The 14393-nt window shown below is 46.1% G+C and overlaps 1 protein-coding gene across 1 annotated transcript in view; it reads right to left on the bottom strand.

Moving 5' to 3' along the window:
• LOC130603544 (dual specificity calcium/calmodulin-dependent 3',5'-cyclic nucleotide phosphodiesterase 1C-like) overlaps positions 1-14393 on the bottom strand; it is a 52263-nt gene that overhangs the window by 23890 nt on the left and 13980 nt on the right. The gene's annotated exons all lie outside the window — the stretch shown is intronic.

The following is a 14393-nucleotide window of genomic DNA, read 5'->3' as shown; positions in this document are numbered from 1 at the left end:
TCTTCACATTACTGTGCTACTCTTCGCATTCCTCTGCAACTCTCCCCAGTCCTCTGCCCCTCTTCACATTATTCTGTCCCTCCTCTCATTCCCTTTCCCCTCTTCTCATAACTGACCCTCTTCTCAATTCTCTCCGCCCTTCATATTCCGCTGCCCCTCATTTCTCTGACCCTCTTCAAATTCCTCTGGCCCTCTTCTCATTCATCTGACCCTCTTCACAGTCCTCTACCCCTCTTCTCATTCCTCTGCCACTCTTCAAATTCCTCTGCCACTCTTCACATTATTCCATCCCTTCTCTCATTCCTCTGCCCCTGTTCTCAGTCCTCTGCCACTCTTCTTTTTCCTCTGTCCCTCTACACATTCTTCTGCCCCTCTTCTTGTTCCTCTGCCCCTCTTCTCGCTCCTCTGCCCCTCCTCTCAGTCGTCTGCCCCTTGTCTTTTTCCTCTGTCCCTCTTCACATTCTTCTCCCCTTCTTCTCAGTCGTCTTCCCCTGTTCTCATACCTCTTCCACTCTTCTTGTTCCTCTGCCAATCTTCTCAGTCATCTGCCCCTCTTCTCGTTCCTCTGCCCCTCTTCTCATTCTTCTGCCCCTTGTCTTTTTCCTCTGTCCCTCTTCATTCTTCTCCCCTTCTTCTCAGTCGTCTTCCCCTGTTCTCGTACCTCTTCCACTCTTCTTGTTCCTCTGCCAATCTTCTCAGTCATCTGCCCCTCTTCTCGTTCCTCTGCCCCTCTTCTCATTCTTCTGCCCCTTGTCTTTTTCCTCTGTCCCTCTTCACATTCTTCTGCCCCTATTCTCTTGTTCCTCTGCCAATCTTCTCAGTCATCTGCCCCTCTTCTCGTTCCTCTGCCCCTCTTCTCATTCTTCTGCCACTCTTCTCAGTCATCTGCTCCTCTTTTTTTCCTTTGTCCCTCTTCACATTCTTCTGCCCCTCTTCTCGTTCCTCTGCCCCTCTTCTCAGTCATCTTCCCCTCTTCTCGTTCTTCTGCCACTCTTCTCAGTATTCTGCCCCTCTTCTTTTTCCTCTGTCCCTCTTCACATTCTTCTGCCCATCTTCTCCTTCCTCTGCCCCTCTTCACAGTTCTTTGCCCCCTTCACATTCCTTTGCCCATCTTAATCCTCTGCCACTCTTCTTCTTTCTCAGACCCCATCACAATCTTTTACTCATCTTCACAATCCTCTGCCCCTCTTCACGATCCTCTGCCACTCTTCAAATTCCTCTGCCCTTCTTCACATTATTCCATCCGTTGTTATTCCTCTGCCCCTCTTCTCACTCTTCTGCCCCTCTTCTCATTCTTCTGTCCTTCTTCTTATTCCTCTGCCCGTCTTCTCGTTCCTCTGCCCCTCTTCTCAGTCGTCTGCCCCTTTTTTTCCTCTGTTCCTCTTCACATTCTTCTCCCCTTCTTCTCAGTCATCTGCCCCTCTTCTCATTCCTCTGCCCCTCTTCTCGTTCCTCTGCCCCTCTTCTCAGTCATCTGCCCCTTGTCTTTTTCCTCTGTTCCTCTTCACATTCTTCTCCCCTTCTTCTCAGTCCTCTGCCCCTCTTCTCGTTCCTCTGCCACTCTTCTCAGTTGTCTGCCCCTCTTCTTTTTCCTCTGTCCCTCTTCACATTCTTCTGCCCCTATTCTCATTCCTCTGCCTCTCTTCCCAGTCATCTTCCCATCGTCTCATTCTTCTACCACTCTTCTCATTCGTCTGCCCCTCTTCTTTTTCCTCTGTCCCTCTTCACATTCTTCTGCCCCTATTCTCATTCCTCTGCCACTCTTCTCAGTCGTCTTCCCGTCTTCTCCTTCTTCTACCACTCTTCTCATTCATCTGCCTCTCTTCTTATTCCTCTGCCCCTCTTCTCATTCCTCTGCCCCTCTTCTCGGTCCTCTGCCACTCAGTTGTCTGCCCCTCTTCTTTTTCCTCTGTCCCTCTTCACATTCTTCTGCACTCTTCTCGTTCCCCTGTCCCTCTTCACAATCCTTTGCCCCCTTCACATTCCTTTGCCCATCTTAATCCTCTGCCAATCTTCTCCTTTCTCGGACCCCATCACAATCTTTTACTCATCTTCACAATCCTCTGCCCCTCTTCACGATCCTCTGCCACTCTTCAAATTCCTCTGCCCTTCTTCACATTATTCCATCCGTTGTTATTCCTCTGCCCCTCTTCTCATTCTTCTGTCCTTCTTCTTATTCCTCTGCCCGTCTTCTCGTTCCTCTGCCCCTCTTCTCAGTCGTCTGCCCCTTTTTTTCCTCTGTTCCTCTTCACATTCTTCTCCCCTTCTTCTCAGTCATCTGCCCCTCTTCTCATTCCTCTGCCCCTCTTCTCGTTCCTCTGCCCCTCTTCTCAGTCATCTGCCCCTGGTCTTTTTCCTCTGTTCCTCTTCACATTCTTCTCCCCTTCTTCTCAGTCACCTGCCCCTCTTCTCGTTCCTCTGCCCCTCTTCTCGTTCCTCTGCCACTCTTCTCATTCGTCTGCCCCTCTTCTTTTTCCTCTGTCCCTCTTCACATTCTTCTGCCCCTATTCTCATTCCTCTGCCCCTCTTCTCAGTCGTCTTCCCGTCTTCTCCTTCTTCTACCACTCTTCTCATTCATCTGCCTCTCTTCTTATTCCTCTGCCCCTCTTCTCATTCCTCTGCCCCTGTTCTCGGTCCTCTGCCGCTCAGTTGTCTGCCCCTCTTCTTTTTCCTCTGTCCCTCTTCACATTCTTCTGCACTCTTCTCGTTCCCCTGTCCCTCTTCACAATCCTTTGCCCCCTTCACATTCCTTTGCCCATCTTAATCCTCTGCCAATCTCCTCCTTTCTCGGCCCCCATCACAATCTTTTACTCGTCTTCACAATGCTCCTCTGCCCCTCTCCACAATCCTCTGCCACTCTTCAAATTTCTCTGCCCTTCTTCACATTATTCTATCCGTTCTCTTATTCCTCTGCCCCTCTTCTCACTTGTCTGCCCCTCTTCTAACTTGTCTACTCCTCTTCTCATTTTTCTGCCCCTCTTCAAATTCCTGTGCCCCTCTTCTCATTCCTCTGCCCCTGTTCTCAGTCCTCTGCCACTCTTCTTAGTCATCTGCCCCTCTTCTTTTTCCTCTGTCCCTCTTCACATTCTTCTGCCCCTCTTCTCGTTCCTCTGCCCCTCTTCTCAGTTGTCTTCCCCTCTTTTCATTCTTCTGCCAGTCTTCTCATGCGCCTGCCCCTCTTCTTTTTCCTCTGTCCCTCTTCACATTCTTCTGCCCCTCTTCTTTTTTCTCTGCCCCACTTGACAATCCTCTGCCCCCTTCACATTCCTGTGCCCCTCTTCACATTTCTTTGCCAAACTTCTCATTCCTCTGCCACTTCTCATATTCTTATACCCCTTTTCACATTCCTCTGACCCTCTTCTCATTCCTCTGCCCCTCTTCACAATCCTCTACCCCTCTTCTCATTCTTCTGCCATTCTTCAATATTTTCTGCCACTCCACAATCACTCACCCATCCTCATAATCCTCTTACCTATTTCACAATCCTATGCCCCTCTTCATGATTCTCTCCTCCTCTTCACATTCCTCTGACACGCTACAAATCTTCTGCCACACTTCACATTCCTCTGGCCCTCTTCTCATTCCTCTGCCACTCTTCTCCTTCCTCTGCCCCCTTCGCATTCCTGTGCCTCTCTTCACATTTCTTTGCCAATCTTCTCATTCCCCTGCCACTTTTCACATTCCTCTGACCCTCTTCATATTCTTCTTCCCCTCTTCTCATTCTTCTGCTAGTTTTCACAATTTTCTGCCACCACAATCCTTTGCCCATCCTCATAATCCTCTTACCCTTTTCACAATCTTCTACCCCTCTTCATTATCCTCTGCCCCTCTTCACACTCTGCACAATCCTCTGCCACATTTCACATTCCTTTGCCCATCTTAATCCTCTGTCACTCTTCAAATTCCTCTGCCCCTTTACATTATTCCATCTCTTCTCTCATTCCTCTGCCCCTCTTCTCATTCGTCTGCCCCTCTTCTCGTTCCTCTGCCTCTCTTCACAATCCTCTGCCCCCTTCACATTTCTTTGCCAATCTTCTCATTCCTCTGTCCCTCTTCTCATTCCTCTTCCCCTCTTCTTGTTCCTCTGCACTCTTCTTAGTTGTCTGCTCCTCTTCTTCTAACCCTCTTCTCATTCCCCTGCCCCTCTTCTCCTTCCTTTGCCACTCTTTTCAGTTGTCTGCTCCTCTTCTTGTTCCTCTGCCCCTCTTCTCATTCCTTTGCCACTCTTCTCATTCTTTTGCCTCTCTTTATGTTCCTCTGCCTCTCTTCATGTTCCTCTGCCTCTCTTCACAATCCTTTGTTCCTCCTCTCATTCCTCTGCCCCTCTTCACATTTCTCTGTGCCTCTTCTCATTTTTCTGTCTCTCTTCACAAGCCAGAACCCCTAGGGAAATGAAGCCAAGGGAAGAGCAGAGCCCCTCCCACTCCAAGCTTTCACTGGACAGTTGTGCCAGGGAGAGCCAAAGCACAGTTGTGCTTTAAGGTGTGAGATCACCAACAAGAACCAAGCCCAAAGGGGAGCCCTGACAAGGGGCTGTGCTCAGTGGTACAGAGAACAAGCATCTACTCCCAGGGCCACCCTGGGAGTCTAAAAAGCTTCCTCCCCCTGGATGCGTTCACAAGGGGCCACCTGCATGGAGCAGGAGCAGCCAGAATGGACCAGAGGAGCCCTGACAAGTGGTCCTGCTCGATGCTCAGAGGAAGGCAAAAAAACCCCCGGAACCAGTGCCAATGTGCCTGGGGGGGGGAAATTCCTTCCTGACCCCAATGTGGCGATGGGCTGTTCCCTGAGCATGTGAGCAAGACCTGCCCCCTGGCCACAGGCTGCACACACCTACCAAGAGATACCCAAGCCCTATTCTCCTTCAACCTAGAGCCACCTGAGAGGCTTCTGAGATTGGCCAAAGGCCCCCAGCCTGGTCAACCTTTGCAAAAAAAAAAACCCTTCCTACAGCTGGCAGGGCACCAATGGTGCTCCAAGAACCAGGACTCCTGGCAACATTTCTGAATCCTATTCGTTACGGCTGCTGGCCCTGGCTCCACAGGGAATGAAGATGGTGAGCTCTCCAGTGCTCCTCAAGAAGGCATTCCATTGCTCGGGCCACTGCTATCCAGCTGAAAAAGCCTGGCTGTCTCAGCACCTCCAGGGCTTGTTGCTGCTTCTCCTCTCCTGCAGCCTCACCCATCCTCCAGTCCCCCTCCAGGCAATACCACCGGCTCCTCCAGCGCTTCCTCTGGGATGCATTCCGGCTGCTGCGGGCCATCTCTGCCGGGGGACAGAGAGAGGCCGCTCCCTTTTATACTGCCCCGGGGCATTGTGACTGCCACGTTGCTGGGCAGTGGCACTGTGACATGGAGGTGCCGGGGCTCCCCATGCCCAGCCCTGCCTGCTGCCCCTCTGTCCAGCATCCTCCAGGGGAAGGCAGCGCATGTCTGCTCACTTAGAGAATCTCAACACTGGGGTGCAAGTTCAGTGCAACAGACCCTGCATGTGTCCAAATGTGGGTCTGAGAGTCAGGAGGTTTTAAGGAAAAAAGCAGACTGTAAGAAGCAAGAGCTTCGCACAGCATGAGACTTGTGAGCTAAAACGTATGCTTTGAGTTACACTTGACAACGGACTGGTAGCCAGTGCATTTTAAAAACAAACCTTCTCCCTGCTAAAGGGCCACACAAGGCAAATGCAGGCTGACGTGGCACATCCTGAAACAATTAGCTGTAGCTGTACTAATTGCATTCCTGTAGTGTGGGGGATGCTGTCCTGGAAATTGAGCTTCTCTATTTAAAAAGGATGTGAAGGTCCTTAAATGCATCCCAAGGAGGGCAGCAAAGCTTGGACAGGCTGGAATGCATCTGCATATGCTGTGAGGAGCTGCTGAGAACATGGGGTGCGTCTTGTTTGGAGAGGAAAAGGCTGAGGGGCAGCCTCATTGCTCCCTACAGCCTCCTGAGGAGCAGAAGTGGAGACAGAGGTGCTGAGTTCTCCTCTGTGGTGCCCAGTGCAAGGATGGGTGGGAATGGCTCAAAGCTGCATCAGTCAGGGAAGATTTGGCCTTGACATGAGGAAATTGCCTTAGGGGGGGGCTCTGGCCTCCTGGCACCCTCGGGCTGTCTGTGCATCTGGAGGGAATAGCCAGTCCCTTACAAATTTCCAAAGAGCAGTTCCAAACTGTCCATGTGCAGGCTTCTTGAGCTATCACCAGTTTTGCCTGCAGACATAATCAGCCACAGAAGGATCCAGTCTCACATACTAGGGCTGCTGATCTAACTGATTATTATCTGGACGCATGAACTTTCAGTGTCCTTTCAGTCTCCAGTAAGAAGTTTCTAATGGACTCAGCTTTAATAAGTACATTCTGAAATGTGCCTTAAGATGCAGAAGTTTCAGCAGAGCTGATTAAGAAAAACTGAAAAACTCATAATCTGCACAACAGAAGCAGATCATGTTTCCTTTCTTTTGATTTCTTGTGAAAGAATCAAGTGATACAACCTCCTTGGGTAATCATTGTGTGTTTTGCAGCTGTTTTTAGATGGAAACCACACAAATCCCCCATACTGAAACCTGACATGACAGCGTAATATAATACCACAAGAAAACCAGGAGTCTCCCATTTCTGAATGCAATCAGTCTGTTCCTTCAGTATAAAAAGTTACATGAGCTCATTCCAGATGGTGACATTTGTACAAGCAAAGTCATTAGAAATCATGAACCTCAGCAAAGCACACTGTATGTAACCTGGGTTTAGATTGGTCTGTGCATGTGTATGAACACTAACGTACACATTGAACATGTTTAGCTTAGAACCAAAATAGCTAAAAACCCCACAGTATCAGTCTGTAGAATGCTTATGTCCCTTATATTTAATAGAAGTTAAGCCTACTGTAAGGAATACATTTATAAAACTATCAAGCTTTCAGTAGGCTTTATTAATTTGGGTACAACAGGGTGATAACATAACTAGAAGATACCTTCCAGCCTGAAGCCAGCTGGCGTCCATCCACTTCAGAACCAGCTTCAGTAAGTGTGCATGCAATTTTATATGAGGTAAGTCACCAGCCCCACACAGAAGGTGCCTGTAAAACTGCACTAGTCCTCTCCAAGCCCCTAGCCTACAGCTGATCAGCAGCATCCATAGTCAGTATTCCAGCACATACCACATTTAATAGCCTTTGGCACATAAAGCATTTCTGTTTGCCATGTACCAAGCTGTCCTGTGGTCCCAGGAGCAAATCTTCTGCACAAATCCCTTTTTCTTCAAATTTCATTGCTCACTGGTGAAGAATGAGAAGTTTCTGGGCCCTGGTTTATGGAAGCAATTTCAAACTTCCCATGTATTCACCTTTCTGAGGTTTTAAAGTAGTCATTTCAGTGGTTTCCCTCCTTCACACTTTGTTCCCTCTGCAAGGAGGATCCAGACTGTAGAGCTCTGCTCCATATGATGTTCTTAATGTTGATGTATAATAGCTGTGAAGTTTCAGAGAACTTAGAACTCATGAGGCAGGAAAAGTACCCAGAAAGGATAGCATCCAGGATGTCTCAAATGGCATAGTTTATATTTCAGAGTATTTCACAACACACGCTACTGGATTTTGCTCTCACCCCCTTCTGCTCTCAGACTCAGGCTCTGAACACTTCTGAATAGAAAAAGGAGATTAAGGGTTTAAACACCCGAAGAAAAATAACTATGTCACACTTAAACTTTCACAGATTTACAATATGTTTTGAGCTAGCAATCCAGCAGTCAGAGACGTTAACCTCTGAGCAAACTTAAGCATTGCAGAAATGGGCAGAAATTTGTTACTCATAGCATTGCCACCAGGTTGTGCAATTGAACTCTGGGTCAGACAGACAAATAGTAAAGGAAAATGCCCAAACCCGAAATGACATTTTCACAGTTTCAAATATATCTGCTTCCTAGAAGAAAACCAGCTGTATTTGCAAGGCTAAAAACTACAGGTTGAAGTCGTTCCATACACAACAGAGTAATAGCATCCATGTTTGTCATCCCGATTGCTAAATTTCCCTTCAGTTAAGTCCACTAGCAAATGGTTCAATCTGCAAATAGCAGGTGGTCATTGCAATGAATCTAAATACTAACCACTTCATCTGTGAGTGCATGGAAGAAGAGACATCAGGCCCACACAAATTAGTTGAATTATATTTAATGATTGCACAGGAAGCAGATCCAGACTCCCCAACACACTCCAAAAACGTTGAAAGCACGACAAATGTCCTTGGTTTCTAGATGATGCCTAATGAGAGCAAAGCAAGATGAAAATGCACTTTCTTCTTAGAGCACCATTTGCTCCCTAAATTATACTTTGTAATTGGAAGACTGACATTTAAACTTCACCCTTTGCAAAATTACTAAAAGATGCCAACTACTGATCAACAGGCATCACACAACTGGATTCCTGCTTTCACCAACACTTTAGGTTAGCATGGTGGCTAAAAGAAGCAGTCCTATCTTTTCATCTTCCGCTTATGCCTGAATCTACACCAAGCTCTTCCTGACACTGGGAGAAAAGACAATACTGATTTTATCCAGGGTCAGATCCTAGCTCTAGTGCTCTGCCCAGATGCAGCACCCTCTGCAGTGGCTGGAGGTGAAGAGGACGCAGTGACACCTAGCTGGTTGGAGGGAGGTGGCAGAGCTACTGCTTTCAGTGGTACCAGTGGCTTGAAACACCTTGAACTGCCCAGGAAACATTGATCTGACTGTCTGACTTCTACCATTAGAGAGGGGGTAAGGAAGCAATACACACAGTAAGCACATCCACTATCACATTTCAAATTCTCTCGCTGCCAAACATTCCTGTTACTACAACAGATAAACTAGGGGAATGAGAAATAGTAAACCTTTATTCTTTTAAAGCACCATTGCTGATTGTTTTGAACCATGTGAAATCTCCTCAGATGTCCCATGAAGCACTTAGTTTGTAGATATTAAGTATGCCATTTTTATTGCTTTTCTGATATTTTAACTATCTTGCTCAGATTTTATTTCCATTCAAATACTCTACAACACTTCATGTTGGGCAGCCAAAATTCTCTGGCAATCCCCCCCCCAAAAAAAAAAAACAACACCACAAAAAACTTCGCTCAAGAAAATCCCTTTACAAGAAAGGGGGGAAAATAAAGAGAAAAGGAAAAGAAAAAAACCCAACATGTTTGCTTGGGCTTGGTTGTTTGGTTTTTTAAATACATCCTTGAGAAACAAAAGGAGGAAAACCAAGCATGTGTTGTCTTGACAGCAGGAAAGAAGTGTATCATTAAGTACCTTTGTGTTAAGTAGGAGGCTGGAACTGCTGGAGTGCTAGGAGCTTAAGCAACTTGTGGAATGCTTCCACAAAAAAGCAGATAATCAGTGTCTTTACCCACTCCTTTCGCCCAGTTCAATCACTTCTACATGTATTTGGAAACTGTTGCATGCGTGTCCCTCATTTCATCTTTTCCAGACTACGCAATTACTCATGCTACCTTTTTTTTCTTAAAGGCATATTTTCTAGACCTCTAGATTGCAAAAGCATCTGGGGAGTGAAGGGAGCATCTCTTCAAAGCTGGGTATCAACAAGTGTGATAGAGTCATCCAGGCTCCCTTTATAGTCAATACAAAGCAAATGTCACTTCTAGGCCATGATTCAGCTCCCACTGAGACTGGTATCTAAAACAGGTCAGGTACACAACATCCTACAAGGATCTGTTTCTCTACAGTGGTTATAAAGGAAGCCAACATGGTTACCTCAGGTGAGGATGCCTTAAATGGGGTGCAATCCTGCCCTGACCTGGTTTCATGTGCTGCTTGTACACACTGTGTTGGAGACTCTCTCCTTGACAATAACTGAGCTGTGTAAAAACCACCAGTAATATCACGTGGGGTTATAACTACAGCACCAGAGCTGCTTGACCTCACAAACGCCTGCTTCGCTGGAAGAAAGTTCTTCTTGGACAGGTTTCCAAGCAGGCTCATTAGAAAGTTACCATGGAAACATTTCTTTCCCATTGGTAGAGCCCAGTTGACAATTAGCTCCTGTGGGTGTGACCCTTTGGGGTTGAATTTTGTAATACCAGTAAATGAGGCCTCCTGTGAATTTCTCACAGGCACCTTTATTCCCTTGCTGAACACCAAAACAAAAGGATAAGAGTGTATGGTGCTGTTCCACACAGGGCTCAAATAGAGCAATATATACATATATGTATACATGAAAAAAAAGAAAATCATTGAGCTGTGCACAGCTAAAGGAATGCCAGACCAGAAGTTCAGCTTCTGATACAGGTGAGGTTTTCCTTCTCACCAAAGGAACTGACTTTAAGAATAAGTGAATCCATCACAGAGCAACAAACCATCTCAGCCTCATGTACCTGCCAGCTCTAACAGCTTGGCCATAAAACTGTGATGCAGCAAACCAACTGATTGTCTAGCATGGGCGAAATGCAGTACCTCCAGAGCTCTTTGTCAACAGGTACTTCAATTGAACATGATACAAAAGCATCCTTGCTCAGCCCATCAGGCACTTCTGTTACCTGGTGTACTGGAAATACAAGACTGATGCAGCCATTACTCTACATCAGTTCTAACATACAAAAGCAGGTAATGCTTTGGAAGCACAAGTCCTGTTTTTAAAGGTCAGTTCATAAGTACTTGTATCATACCTGAAAGCAGAGCCTCAGCTCCTCCATCATGAGGAGCTTTTCCAAACGTCATCCATTATGAAGACAAAGAGGTACTCTTCTGGTAGCCATCAACAACAGCACACCTCTATGATCTTAGTGCAGTCAGGCTGTAAAGAAGCTGTTCCTGAAGAAGTAAGAGAGCTGGAGCCTTTGTATCCATAGCAAAGGTGTCAGGCTACTGTGGTAGTAACAGGAACATTCAAAGGGGAAAAAACGGACCACAGTACGTTGCATTTGCTTTTCCCTTCTCATTGTCCCAGAGTGTTTTCAACTGCCCTGCAGTAAACCTCTGTACTGATAGTGCCCAATATGTACCACAAGACAGAACATAAGAGGTCATGCAGTATTAGGTTGATTTCTTCAGCAAATGCTGAGCTACTGCTCCTATTAGTTAGTGCCATACTTCCTGTTTAAAAAGCTATAATCGTTAGCTTGGACCACATATAAAAGACACTTGGGACTTGGGAAGCATGGCTGCGATAGCCAGCTGTAGGGCAAACCAGCATCTCCAGCAGCATGCTCCGCACCCATTTTCTCTCACCAGGTCTATTCCAAAAGCCAAATAGAAAAGAGGACCCATTGCCTCCAATTTCAATTGAGTTTATATCAGACAGAGCAAGAGATGACTGGGAGAGGGAATAGGCATTTCTGATTTTTATGAAGAGATGAACTCACTATTTTGTGTTTTGCATCTTTTCCTTTCCAGCATCCCATTTTAATCATTAAGCTGTATGCACCCCTGGGATCATCGATGCCCACTCAGGTTTCCATCCGGTATCTTTCTTTGCGTGGACAGGTCATACTCGGCAGAGAATAGAAACACTGTGTGTGCTCTGGCTTGGTTACCAGCTCCTAGGAGAGTTCACTTTAAAGGAACTCCAAAACATGCGGTCTCTGGAAGCTTCATTCACAAAATATTTGGGTTTGCAAGGCAACAATCCCATTGTTTTCAGCAGGGACCAATTACACACCATTTCCTTCGCCCTTCTATTTCAGTCTGCAGTCCCAGGGGGATCCAGGTTTAGCCCTCTGGCTGTGAGTGGGATTCCTGAGGAAGTTCCTCTGACGCCTGCTGTCCTTCCCTCCCCTGCCAGGCTGGGACCTCAGGCATCATCCAAGCCCAGAGATGACCCAGAGCACACCTAGACAGCACTAGAGGAAGCACATGCCAGGAAGCCCACACCTTGTTCCACCTTTCCCTTGGAGGAGACTTACATCTGGTTACTAAGATGCAGTTTTCCCCATTTGTCTTTCCCTACGAGTCACTTCTAATGTTTCCTATGAAAGCAAAAAAGCCAAGAGGCCAAAAGAGAATAGCGAGGAAGGCAACTAAGTGTAATCAATGCCTTTTCAAAACCCTCTCTTCTGTTTGCAGCTTTATCAAATCCCAGGTCCTAACTGCCTTATATCTTTGGTCATTTATATCGCCACTAAATCTGTGTATGATTGCTGTGTAGTTTCTTTACCTCTCCCTGAATCCATAAATCCAGACAAATACACACAGGCATATATCAAATGAGGCCTTGGGAATTCCTTTCTTGCCCCAAAACATCAGCACTTGAGCTGCACGCTGACAGAAAGGCAAGCAGAGGCAGGCAGAACTGCTAGCTCTTTTAATCACAGGAATCCTGGACAGATGACCATTGCATGTGCCACACAGCACAGTGGAGTCACAGCTCAAGTACATGGATGTACTTGGATCAAGTTGTGGCTGCCCCATCCCTGGCAGTGTCCAAGGCCAGGCTGGATGGGGTTGGAGCAACCTTTTCTAGTGGAAGGTGTCCCTGTGTCTTTCCAATGGGAGAATAACATCCTTCATAAAACACAAAAAAAATAAGCAAGGAAGTAAAAAATGAAAGAAAAAAATATTTTTAAATGTATGATTTTCCTTTTCGTCTTACCTTAACCTGGAGAAACTTTTCATTCACATACAGACTCACTAACAACTTAGACTGGGAACAACCTTCATGAGGTCATGAGGTCCAATCCTCACTTAGAGTAAGGCTAACTGAAAGCACACTGCCTGTGAGCTACAGGATGAAAACAAATGTTTAAAGCTTTGTGTCAGTTACAACCTTGTGCAGAATGGCTCTAGGAATATTGCAGAAATGGTTCACTACTGGTTGTGCACTGAGTTTCTGGCTTCCTTCATTCCTCATCACTTTGCAGGCATTGGTGATGTGCCACAGGATCCCTTCATGTACACTTTGGCATAGGTGCATGCACCCTTTATGTATTGCTTTACAAGCAGCATGTGGTCAGATATAAAGGACTTTCTGACCTATGTCAGGACTCCATTCTGGGTGGTTGGGTAATAAACACTGCCTTACAGCGATAAAGCATCCTCAGACTCAGATATGGTAAGACCCTGTGCCTATGTGCCTGCGCTTCAGGGAGCAGGACAAGAGCAGGGCAGGAACTCATGAAATCAAGCCCGATGTTTAATTAGCCCTCACACCCCTCTGGCCTCCCTGCCAGGTGGTACAGACAGGAAGGGTATCTCACAGAGAGAGAACAGCATGTGCAAAAAGCTAAGGAAGATAATCCTGGTAAATAAAGTGCTCATCAATAGGTGACACAGTAAGTCAAGCATACAGTAACACTACACCGCTTTCTAAGCCACCAGTGCAGATGTCAGGGAACACCGTCATGTGTCTCTATCCTTTCCAGCTTGTCTGCTTTCTACCAGCTCACAGCAGAGGTGGACAGGTGATGTGATCCCATCCAATCTAATTGTTTCAAGCAGCTGAAATTCAGGTCAATAACTAAAGCTTCTGGTGCATGTAGAAACAAAGTGCTGCTTCCCAGTTCCCCATTGCTGGGAGCCTGCTGGTGAGTACTTGTAGACAGGTCTTCTCACAGCTGCTTTTGCAGAAACCGGTCTCCGGTCACAATGCAAAAGAATTCACTCACCCAAAATGCATTTTAGAACAAAGACTCTTCTCTAACTCCTATTATAAAATCTCCACTTTGAAGCAAGTACAGCCAAGACATTAAGCACTTCTGACATGAAAAATGCCACCCAGAGTATTTGCCAATGTTACCATTGTTACTTCACATAAACTACCAATAGCTGTAAAAGTAGCTACCAGTATAACATATACACTTCCCCCAGTGCTGCCTTCCTACTTTAAAGAGGACAGGTTTGTCTTAATCATACAATCATAGAATGGTTTGGGTTGGAAAAGACCTTAAGATCATCCAGTTTAAACCCCCTGCCACTGTCAGGGACACCTCACACTAAACCATGTCACCCAAGGCTCTGTCCATCCTGGCCTTGAACACTGCCAGGGATGGAGCATTTACCACTTCTTTGGGCAGCCTGTTCTAGTGCCTTACCACCCTTACAGTAAAGAACATCTTCCTTGCATCTAACCTGAACTTCCCCTCTTTAAGTTTAAACCAATTACCCTTTGTCCTACCTCTGCAGTCCCTGATGAAGAGGACTATAATATATACTATATGCTATAATACTATATAAATTTAAAATTAATATCTTTAAAAGATTCCACAAGCTTCACATCCAGTTGCTGTCTACCTGTGATAAAAGGAAAAGAGGAAAGATCCAAGCCCTGAGTCAGAGCATTCATCACACTGCATTTGAATATATGCCCTTGCTGAAGACTCCAAGCAAAAACACTGACACTTGCTAATATATAATGTCAGCCTTAGGTTAAAAGTTATATATGGCTCTTTAAATGAAAAGATTGACATTTAAACTA

This window comes from Pezoporus wallicus, unplaced genomic scaffold (genome assembly GCF_028554395.1).
Source record: "Pezoporus wallicus isolate ANWC-B61680 ecotype Strahan unplaced genomic scaffold, APGP_CSIRO_Pwel_v1 contig_8620, whole genome shotgun sequence".
NCBI classification, from domain to species: Eukaryota; Metazoa; Chordata; class Aves; order Psittaciformes; family Psittacidae; genus Pezoporus; species Pezoporus wallicus.
This window is presented reverse-complemented; position numbering and strand designations above follow the sequence as displayed.